We start from the raw sequence: 12,218 nt of genomic DNA, 5'->3' as shown, positions 1-12,218 counted from the left end.
GAAACTAGATTTCTGAACCTGTGCTGAAAATAAATAAATAAAATGATATATATTCTTTATTCAACTTCTTTTACAAATAGGCAGTGTAGTCATTAGAAATTAATTTGGTTATGTTTAAAAACTTTCTTGAACTTGCTTTAGAAATGACAATATGGTAGCTCGGTAGCTTCTTTCAGAGAGAAACATTGTCCTTTAAAGTATTTGACCATCTAGGCAGCGAGGCATTAAGGCAGCTGCCTTCATTTTGGGACTCAGCCGTACGTACATGACAGCTTTGTGCATTGCACCCTGTGGCCTGTCTCTGTGGTGAATTTAGGTGTAGAGAAGCAAAGAAACATGCCTTTTCATGTGGATCAGTACGCCTGTGTTCCTCGCTCAGTAATAGCTTCTGGTGAGAGCGTCTAACCCCAAATCTCATCAGCACTGCATCCAGCTGCCACCTGTAAATAGCAGTGCAAGCATTAGTTGCTATGGATATGGCCATCTGCAGGGCAAATAAATTATGCAGTGTAATGTTGGCATGCTGACAATACTGCAGCAAACTGTTGCTCAGCTGCGCTCAGCTATGTGCAGGGCCATATATATACACGCATGTAGTCTTTCCTCTCTCTTGATTGCTCACTGATAAACACATACAAAAATGCTGAGAGAGTCATGGTTCGAATGAAATGCTAGATTTTAATTTAGCTGTTATTATAACAGCAATTAATTCAGCCCAAACCGCTTGATGTACAGACACTATTCTGAATTTGTATACTGTAAAAATGTTTTTTTTTTTGTAAATAAAACAAAGATTTAAGGGGTGTGATAGATAGATAGATAGATAGATAGATAGATAGATAGATAATCCTCGTAGTAAAATATGTATGTGTACTGGTGAACATTGAGTGATGAGTGAACATTGTTTCTACACATTTTTATTTTAGTGTAGGTATTTTGATGCTTAGTTATTCAATCTATTTGTGTACATTTTGAAAAATGTAAGATTAAAAATCAAAGAATATTTCTATTTTGTGTTTAGTATTTAAATTAAAGCCAATGAAAATGGTGTCATCTTAACATTTGCATATTGTGATTGGTCTTGTCTTCCTTGCAAATATTTAACTATTTATAGCCTCATTTACATTGCACAGTGACTGTGTCGATTCTTGTGTGCAGCCGACTGAAAATAAGACATGTTCAACAAAGAAACTCTGACGCTGCATTTCATTTCTACAGAATCAAAGCCAAAACCTAAACTCACCTAAAACTTTTTCTGTTTTTTTGCTTATCTTGCAAGCACTGCTTTTCCTTCAGGAAATGCAAATCGAGTTTAAAAATAGAGTGTGAAACAGAGAGCATTATGCAATGATAAATGTTTCAAATGGTAGTACGCTTTTTTGTTGTCACATGACCTCATCACATGCATGCTTAATTCAGTTAGAGGTGTTTAGTTATCATCTTGGAAATAAAAAAAAAAAGAAAAGAAAACTGTTGTTTTGCATTGAATCTTTTTAAATTGCATTTTGTGTTAAACTGTCTTAACTTTTAAACTTTTCAATCAAATAACAAGTCAAGAAAAAGATTTTGAAAAATAATGGCTGATATTACTTCTAGTTCAATCATTGAACTGGAAACAGAAGGTCAAGTCAAGCATTTTGCATTGTGGGATAATGTTTTGCACACTGCAAACTTGCTTATTCATGCTGAAAAGTTTGTATTGTAGTTTTGTAGAACAGACCTGTCAGCTCATGCAAAGTCTAAATGAGTAAATACTAAATGAGAAATGCTTGCGCACTAACCGCATACAAACTAAACCGTACAGTCAGTATCAGTTAACTTCCACAGTGATTCCTGAATTGAGGCGCCTCCGACTTGCAAAGTCTAGACAAAAAGAAAATCACATCATGTTCTCATAAATACAATCATTCCCTCATGACTTGAAAGCAGCAATATGATAGTATGTTTTTTGCAGACACAGCCATTGATCTCACTGTCAAATAAATAAATAAGTCATCTCATAATACACCAGTCCTTGCCCTCTTGCCAGATAAATCCTGCAATTAGGAGTTTTAGAGAGATACATGAGTACATAAAGGGCTAGAATTCATTATAATGGCTCTCTGTTTGAGTCTTGATCAGGTTTTGAAGACTCTAATTGTTCAAAGAATGTGTGTAAAGTAAAGCTCAAAGCCAAAAGGATGGCGAGGTACATCATTAGCGTCAAATCAAGCAAAATGAGGACTGCGGTTTCCCAGTAAGTCCTGAGTTTAAGGTTCATTAAAATGGTTTCCTACATTCCTACCCAGTGCCTGTCATATTTGTCTTCAGATGGTTTCACCACAATGTTTCCACAAGGTCTTATTGCATAAAAAGAGATGTGGACCTTTAGAATGACTTGGACTCTTGTGTCATATATAATGCTGCTCCAGACAGTTCCTCCATCGCACCCAGTTTGCATTAAACTCAAACTGTAAATTTAAGGGGTTGCTAATGTGTTTCTGAGAGATTGTTAGCACATGTATATGGTTGCTAGGGTGTTCTGGTTGGTCTCTGTGCAACTTTGCATGTACAAAATATGTGGATTAATTCCAAAAACATGATATTTTCCACTTGTCAGATGTTTTTATTTGCAGTGATACAACATGGAAAATGTGCACGTTAGTTTTCCAATTGTAAAACTGAAAAATAATATCCTCCTCCATTCCCAAAGCAGTTTACTTGATCCCACTATCTAGCACGAGGAGCTCGACAGCTACAGACAAGAGAATGAAGCCCAGACAGGAAATTCATTCCACCCACCAGGACCCATCCGATCAGCCAATTTATGTGACACAAGTTTTGCATGTCAACTTGTTTTAAGTTTTAAAAACTTCTCCCATGCAATTACAGATTCATTTGGCAAATAAAAAAATAAATAAAGCGTAAAAAAAAAAAAATTCTTATAATTTCTTCCTCTGATATCTTATGGCCACTAAAAGTGAAGTGCATTATTATAAGTCAAAATTTTTCTGCAAAGTATTTTGTTCACAACATTTTCAAAGTTATATGCACACCAAATATACATTTTGCACAGATATGCATTCCATGACATATACATTGGCATCAGAAGTACTTTTTTGTAAGGGTTTTCAGATATGTTAGATACACAATTGCTTAATATACATTCACAAAAGTGAATTGCGAAAAGTGGGTATTCATTAGGTATAAGTTGTCCCAATATCCTTTTTTAAAGCAGGGAAGGCACTTTATATATATATATTATAGATTCGTTACATCATTTTTAAATGGGATTTTAGCCTAAGAGGACTTGACCTTCTCAACCGTCATTATTTTTTACATATTCAGCTGAATTACTATCTGATACACTATATTGAAAACATATAACTAATTCAACTTTAATTTGTAAGTATAATCAAGCAGTTTTCTCAACAAATAAACACAATTTTCACTTGTCTAGAATCTTGTCTAGTTGAATACCATAAAAATGAGAAGAAGAAAGAAGGAAGTAGATAGATAAATAAATAAATACAATTAATCAATCAATCTGCACTCCTAAAATGATAGAAAAAATTAAAAGTCATTCCTAAGTGCATAAATAGTAATTTCAGATCCTATTTTGTTCCCTCATAGAAAATGGTCAATGTAAAAGTTTCAGTTTTTCTGTTTTTAATCACAGTGTCGAAAGAATATTGGCTTAGCTTGCTTTAGCGTAATGTATATCTGTGAAAAATAACCTGGTTAAAATAGAGCTTCAGTTATCATTTTTTTCAAATAAAATATAAGAATGCAATACTCTAATATGCCTAGCTTTAATTTTGTACTTCAGTGTACAAGAGAGGGAAAGGCAATCCAATATCCTTCCTGTGATGTAGTTATGGACTGGCTAAAAATATATTCTATCTTTCTGCGTTGACAGTTTTCCTGTGTTTATGTGCAAATATATTGCTTTGAGATTATTCAATACCAGCCATTTACTCGCACACATTTAGTGCTGGTTAGCATGTGGGGTTAAGAGATGTGTGCAGAGAACAGGAGGGGTATCTGTGAGAGTTACAAAACACAGTATCTCAAAAAAAAAAAAAAAAAAAAGAATGAATGAAAAATGAGGCAAAGAAATAGACTAAAGAAAGAAACCAGGAGATATATTGCCCCCAAGCAATGCAATGCATGGACAAGGCAGTCTGGCCTTTATAAGGATGCATCTGGACCAAATAAACACTAGGATGTTTTGGGAGCCAACCAAATTCAATTTACTTTTCTCAAAATCCCTCTCACTACACAGATGCTGAGATAGAGAAAGAACAACTCATAACTGGCTTAATAATGATCTGCTCTGCTTCAGGACAAAGAAGAAAAAGCAAACTGAAAGATTTCCAGGTGCACAGGAAAAAAGCATTGCACTCTCTTGTAATGGGATAGTAGATCACCTATGCTGACACATATTATGTAACTCACACTTGAAACTTCAGTAATGCATTTAGGAACTCAGCAAAAAAAAAAAAAAAAACTTTCAGGAACTGGTGTGTTTCTTCGACGATGGGCACTTTAGTCCTGTGGACTTTGAGAGAAAAAAAGTACATTTACAGTACATTTCAAACATCTATCATTCATTCTGCAGTGAAAATAAATAAATAAACAACCACTTTGTCCAGGCTAATTTTGTAGCTTTCTCTGTACCATAAATACAAACAATGAAATAATATCTCCACAGTTTTTGTGGAGGAAATTATGCCAAAACTGAGAGACAGTTGCAATTTGTGCAAATTAATATGAATAAATTAAAGTAATAGTTCACACAAAGATGAACATTTGCTGAAAATTGACCTGCGTTCAGACCATCCAAGATGTAGATGAGATTGTTTCTTCATCAGAACAGATTTGGAGAAATGTATCACTTGCTGATCAATGTATCCTCTGCAGTGAATGGGTGCTGTCAGAATGAGTGTCAAAACAGCTTATAAAAAACATGACAATAATCCACAAGTAATCCAAACCTCTCCAGTCCATCAATTAATGTCTTGTGAAGACAAAAGCTGCGTGTTTGTGAGAAATAAATCCGTCATTAAGACATTTTAACCTTGTACTGTCGCGTCTGGCCAAAATACAAGCATACTAATGCTTCCTCCATCTCACATCAAAATCCACCGATATATTTGTTTAGAAATGTTTTAGCTTGTAAATGGTGCTTGACCTGTGCAAATTTCACTCCTGATTCACACGTGATGACTTTTTTCACTTGAGCAAGCAATATTATGGTTAGAGTATTTTAGTTGCAAGCAATGGTTAAAAAGTTGTTTCATTCTGACGTCACCCATTCACTGCAGAGGATCCATTGGTGAGCGTGTGATGTGATGCTAAATTTCTAGCGTGAAGAAACAAACTCATCTACATTTTGCATGATTTGACACAGAGTACATTTTCATTTTTTGTTGAACTTTTACTTTAATTGAAATCATTGCTTGAAATAATTTCTTATGACTTGCAAATTATTACTTGCACAACCTTCTGAAACGCAAGTTTCTGTCTACGAATCCAATCATACTTTGATTTCTTGTTAGTTTGTGATTCAGATCTGCAATCTGCTGCCCGTTCAGTGCCATTCATGTTTTATTGCTATATCTTTATCAAAAGCAAAGTATTCTGCTTGCTGACAGATGGTGTGTCTACCAGTAGGAGCTAACAGGGCCATTCTAAGCACTGTAACCTTGACCCCTTGAGTTTCACTCCATGTCTATCTCTCCTTACATATTAAACTCTCTCAGACATCATCTGAATGACACAGAGAGATGCATAAGCCATTCATATCTGATTCATGATCTTTTTCTCATAGTACATGATTAATTTTTCATTACCCTCTTCCACAATTTTTGGTTTTATAGTACCGTGACCTGATTCATATTTTATGCACTTACATACTTCATAACCAACACAAATTAGATATCTAATATATTTGCAAACCGATCACTAATATTATCATCATATAGTAAGAGCATCCACCAAATACTGTTGACCTGTAGGGAGGGCTGCATTTCTACACACGAGAACCAAACACCATGTTGTGTAATGCACATTGTCCTTTATTAATTTTACAACTGCCCACAAACTATTGTTATTATTTCTTACACTTCTGAAACAATCACATCTCATAGTTCATGACTCCTTATACTAAGTTGGTGTCATCCCAAGAACTACAGGGTAAACATACCTATTAAGCTCACCAAAATCTACACTGAGACATTTTTAGTGCACAATATATTGGTTTCAGTACAAAAAGTTATGTTAAAATAAAATATTAATCTCTCACAAAAAAAAAAAAAAAAAAAAAAAATATATATATATTTTTTTATTTTTTTTTATTTTAAATGACAAAAGCATTTCAATTAAGATATACATCGTTAAATTCAAAAAGTCTGGCTGTGCTTAACGGGTACATTTTTGTACACCCCTGTTCCCAATAAGCTCACATCATGTTTTATTAAAAATTCTTGTTTATTTTAAGGAAAAGTTTTTAAAGAATAATTGTAAAAAAAAAATTAAATCACAAAAATAAAAACAAAACAAACAAAAAAACAGAACACTAAAATCAAGCAACAATGCATTCAAGTCGATCAGTTATATATTCATAATGAAGTGTCATCTAAGCACATTGTAACATCTAGACTAGTCCACGTTCAGCTAAGTAACACATTCAAAAATCAAATAAAACAAACCAATAAAACATTTAATTCATGGGGATGAACACAGAAACTAGCCTCATTATGAAAGCTCTTGTTAAATGGATGTCAATTTATCCATAGTCTCTTAAGGCTGGAATACACTACACAATTTTTTTGCCCCGATTTTCCACAGATTTACAGTCTGGATGACGCTAGTTGATGCTAGTTGCCAAAGATCAGAGCCAGTCTGCAGATTTGAATCGACAGAATCCATAGAAAATCAATTAACTTAACTTAAAGTAACAACCATCAGTTAATATTTAAAGTCTATTCATGAAGTATTTACAGACGTTCAATGTGAAAGAGCTTAAAGAGAGCACACTGAGCTTAATTGGAGCAGCAACAATTTTTAATACATTTCATGTAATATTTATCAAATGACAGGATTTTGCTAAATAAATAGTCTAGGTCATGTATTAAGTTCATACCTATTTAAATATGAACAACTATTATTAACAATATCTATGAAATGATACTTTTCTTATTGATGTCACACTGAAGCTGTGTGATTTTCATAGCAGTGCACCCTTTAAGCTCACCTTAAAATAATATGAAATCTTTAAAAATTGCAGCACTGTAAAACGACAGACCAGCAATAAACTGTCAATTTATATATATTAATATTATGGATGTAAAAGTACAAGCCAGTAATGTCTGTGAAGTAATATATTAGTGTAGCACACAATCTTAAACAGCTAGTCAGCTAACTGTGTTCTGTAGCATCTGCGCTGTGTTGCTAAAACTATCTTTTGGATCTAATGTAATTATTTCCCACCTGCAAGTTCCAGGTTATAATATGCACAAGTCTGAACATTAATATCTTCATTTTACAATAAGTAGTGAAACTTATCCAAAATAAAGGCTTAAACATCCAACAAACACACATTTAAGGGTCTCCTCTTTTGGTGAAAGTTTTTAGACAGCTTTCAAAATGGCCGCCAGACAGTGTGAACACATGGATACCCATATCTCAGTGTGCAATGATCTGATTGACTTGAAATTATAGGAGGTATATAGTAACAAACATATCAATTGGTTAAGACATCAAGTAGGAAAATAAATTATTTTTTCTTTTTATAATCTGATCTCAAAAATGGAAGTGTGCTTAATAGGTACGTTTACCCCATTTAAGTATGTTGTTTTTTGAGAATAGTGAGTGCCATTTACTTAGATGAGTTTAAACATTCACAATCAAAAGGTTGGAATGATCCATATGGTCACAATTTCACTTCAGGCTATAAGGCAAAACAGTAGGAAAGATGGACCCGTTCTATAGCGATGTTGTGCACAGCTAAGAAGTGAAAATGTTTGGGAATCCTGATCAAAAAAGCCATTTTTGGTGCTGCTAATGGTGCAGATACTACACACTTACCATAAATAAATAAAAGGCTACACTGTAAAACATGCCCTTCTTAAGTTTAATGTTTGTGTGTGTGTGTGTGTGTGTGTGTGTGTTAAAACAAAGGCTATATTAATGGCTTTTTTTCAAGAATTCTTATCAGCCCATTTGTTTTATTTAATTATCATTTAAATGTACCATGTGCTAACGAGATAAAGCCACGAGCAATAAAAGCTATAATTTCCATTTTAAACAGTCTTTGCCCAAACCTACATTTCATTAGTTACTATTTCTGCAGTCCCTGTCAGGTAACCACTTCTATGCTACAAACTCATTGAACTGAAGTACTGCTCCTCATTATTTCATGAAGCGTAGCCCCTCCCATATTGACATCTCATTGGACTGATGTACCATCCTTTCCTCATTATTTCTGCAGTGTCACGCCAGGTAGCCCCGCCCATACCAAAATCTCATTAGACCGAGGAGGTACTGATTATCAAAAATGGAACAAGAGACTGTCGAAGTTGAGAAACATTGGATAATGGATATTGTGACAAATCCTTCACGTTCAGCAAGGGAAATCCAAAAACAAATATGGCGTCTGAGGAGGACAGGGATGGACATACAAGGTAGGCCTATGTGTTGCCAACTAATTTTCAGGGAAAGTTGATAAAGGAAGGTCGATTTGTTGCTAAAAGTTGCTAAATGACTTTGTGATATCATTGCGCGATGACATCATTATGTAATCACGGCACAAAATTGTCACTACATTAAATCTGTCAAAAAATATATTTTATATATGTTAATTTAGATTTGTTCGTAAAATAATATAAATGCTAATATAATATTAAAATATAATTATTTTTAAATACAAAATTGAATTAAGTTAAGTTGTGACGTATTGTCAAGTATGGTGACCCATACTCGAAATTGGTGCTCTGCATTTAACCCATCCAAGTGCACACACACAGCAGTGAGTAGTGAACAAATGCACACACACGCACACGGAGCAGTGGGCAGCCTTGCTCCAGCGCCCGGGGAGCAATTAGGGGTTCAGTGCCTTGCTCAAGGGCACTTTAGTCATGGTATCGAAGGTGGAGAGAGAGCTGTTCATTCACAAGCCCCACCTTCAATTCCTGCCGGCGCGAGAATCGAGCAGCAACCTTCAGGTTACAAGCCCAACTCCCTAACCATTAGGCCACGACTAGCCCTAATTATTGTTCAATAAATCAATGCATTAATAAACTTACAATTATGATGATTAAATTTACAAAATTTTTATATTCTTATTAGTTAGTAAACTAAAACTACACATTCTGAACAATTATAGTTTTTAACAGTGTATTAGTAGTTATTTAGTGTGCTCCACTCTAAGTAAAGTCTGTAAAATAGGGCACAATCTATGTTAATATATAGGAATTTTCCTTATTGATTTTTCACAGGTTTTTTTACCTGCATTTTAAATTACGTATTGTATTTTGTGTTTTCGAGTGCAGGGTTACAATGGACAATGGATAATGGATAACGGATAATATCCTGGAAAATTACTATATAATACCTTTTCCATTTTTCTCACAGTGTACTAACTGATCAACAATCGTAGGTACAAGCTACTAACAAGGTGTATCATAAATGAACAATGATTCAATTATTAAATTATTATTATGATTATTAAATTTAACAATTGCAAACAGCAGCTAACTTAATGTTAAAATATGTGTGTACTGCTAAGCATCTTTAATTTCCTCTTTTTATGTAATTTAGATGGAAAATGCATGCCGTTTTATTGTTTGAGTCACTTATCAAATGTTGCTAAAAGTTACCAAATAAATATAAAAAAATAGCTAAATTTGTTGCTAGGTGCTTTTGGAAGAAAAAGTTGCTAGGTTAGTCTGAAAAGTTGCTAAATGTAGCAACAAAATTGCTAAGTTGGCAACACTGTTTCCGCTTTGCAAAAGCCCGCGTAAACAGAGAGAATTTGTTGATGTGCTGTTCTGATTGGCCGATTGTCTTATTCCTCGCGACCTTTTCACGTTCTGTTGTCAGGCAGATTATCGTGCTGCGTGAATTTTCTGGTATAGTGTCAGTGTTCTCTGTTCAGGAATATCTCACTTTGCATCATTGTTCTATATAGTGTCCTATATGTTCTATATAGGCTACACTTGACGATAACTAGTACATTTATGTACAATATCAAAACCAATGGATCCTACGCACTGGATTTGTAAGAAAACCCACAAGCACAATGTATTCCTCTTTTAATATTCTTGTTCATTTTCATACTATCAACTCTGCATTTTTGCCATACTCATTCTGTTTTTAAATGTGGGGCGGTGTGATTGCATAAGACGTTGTTATTTTTCTGAGTGAATAATCAGTGAGCCTAAAACAGCATAAGGAGCAGCAGCCAGAGCCTGGAGCACATCTCCAGTTTACCAACTGCTCCAGCAGTTCCTCAATCCTCTCCTAAGTATGTCACTGGTTGTTGCCTTCACCCACATACTACGGTATTTCTGCACTACAGCAGAGGACCTGCTTTAGAGTCTCTCCAATTAGACTTGAATTTGAATGTTTTTAGAGTGTAGCTCTTGGGGATTTAGTCACTTTTTTGTGATCTTTCCCTGAGGACAAAGTTATTGCTGAGAAGTTGCTCTTTCGGTTTTTATTTATGGTTCATTTAAAGTCAACATGAAATCAACATCGACCCTATTTACTTTCTTACACACATTTTTTGATCTTATGAATTACTCATTTGTCTTCCTAATCTACTTCCCAATTCCCAATCTCAAATTACTTTTGCTGCCTCTGAAATTATTTTTCTTTCAAATTATGTCACCAAGCCCTTTTTATTTTTCAACCCAACCCTATCTCACAGAAAATGTAACTATTTTATGAGGTTTTATAATTCATATGATGCGAATTGTACAAAAACTTACAATTTTAAGAAATAAAGTATCCGCAAAGGTCCACCCCTAAACATCACTGTCACTGGGGTGTATGCAAATTGTACAAAAATGTACAGATAAATTTGTACTTTTGCAAATTCAATCGCAAATTTGTCCAAATTAGACACCAATTCGACAAAACGTAAAATCATTGTCATTGTTTCAGCCCCTTCCCTTCAATCTTTTGCCATATAGAGCCACATTTCACCATCCAATCATACAATTTTCTTATTAACCCATTGAATCCCACATTTTTCTCAGACATGAATATATCCAAATGATGTGTCATTAGTAACCCCCTGAAATAATCAATAATTCTTTTGAAATTTTTATGGAAAAGTGTGTGTTTTATGGTTGGTCACAGCTGTGAAACTGTTATTTCTGCAGTCATCAAAAATCTTATATATCTCAGCCCAGTTATTAACAAGTTTCACATATTCTGTGGTTACTATTATACATTTTAAAAAAATAGTTAGGCCTATTATCCCAGTGCTCACTATTGTTGCCATCAATGTGCTTACTCATGCCCACACTCAACAAAACTGAATAATTTTAAAATATACATTAATACTAGGCACCTCAAAGATAATGTGTACCAAAAATCTTTATAATAACATACTTTATTAACCCCTTGCTTTGGAGCTTTGATGCATCCATCATCATCTCATGGTGCAAACAGGAAGTAAACTGCTATGGTCATGTGACAGTTTGCACTAACCTATTATTATTATTATTGTTTTCCATATTTGCAGGAAATGCACTAATACACCAGTCAGTAACATTTTTTTTTTTTTTACAGCTTTATAAATTAAAACATTGGTCACTATTGTGACTGATGGAATTAAGTTTGATATTTCACTCTGAAATATGTTGTTACATAGTTTGAAATGTTGCTTCATGTTGATTTTAAATAAAATTTGTTTATGTTTCTAAGAGACAGTATTAATTTGTGGGAAAAGACAGAAAATAATGCATTGCCGTCAAACAGCACAGATCATTAGTTTGACTAAAATTTGATAAAAATGAGTTCAAGTTATGTTTATTTATTAATTGTATTCTGCTTTTTGATTGCAGTTTTTGAGGTTATGACATTGAGATTTCTTTGAGCCTAATAATGATCACAACTTGTTGCCTAAGAAGCTATTAAGATGTTACGTTTTTATTTTTTTATTTTTTTATTTCTTTCTTAATAGATTAGAATAAACAGTTAGGTCACATTGTGTATAATTAGATGCA

This window comes from Onychostoma macrolepis, chromosome 01 (assembly GCF_012432095.1).
Source record: "Onychostoma macrolepis isolate SWU-2019 chromosome 01, ASM1243209v1, whole genome shotgun sequence".
Lineage (NCBI taxonomy): Eukaryota > Metazoa > Chordata > Actinopteri > Cypriniformes > Cyprinidae > Onychostoma > Onychostoma macrolepis.
This window is presented reverse-complemented; position numbering follows the sequence as displayed.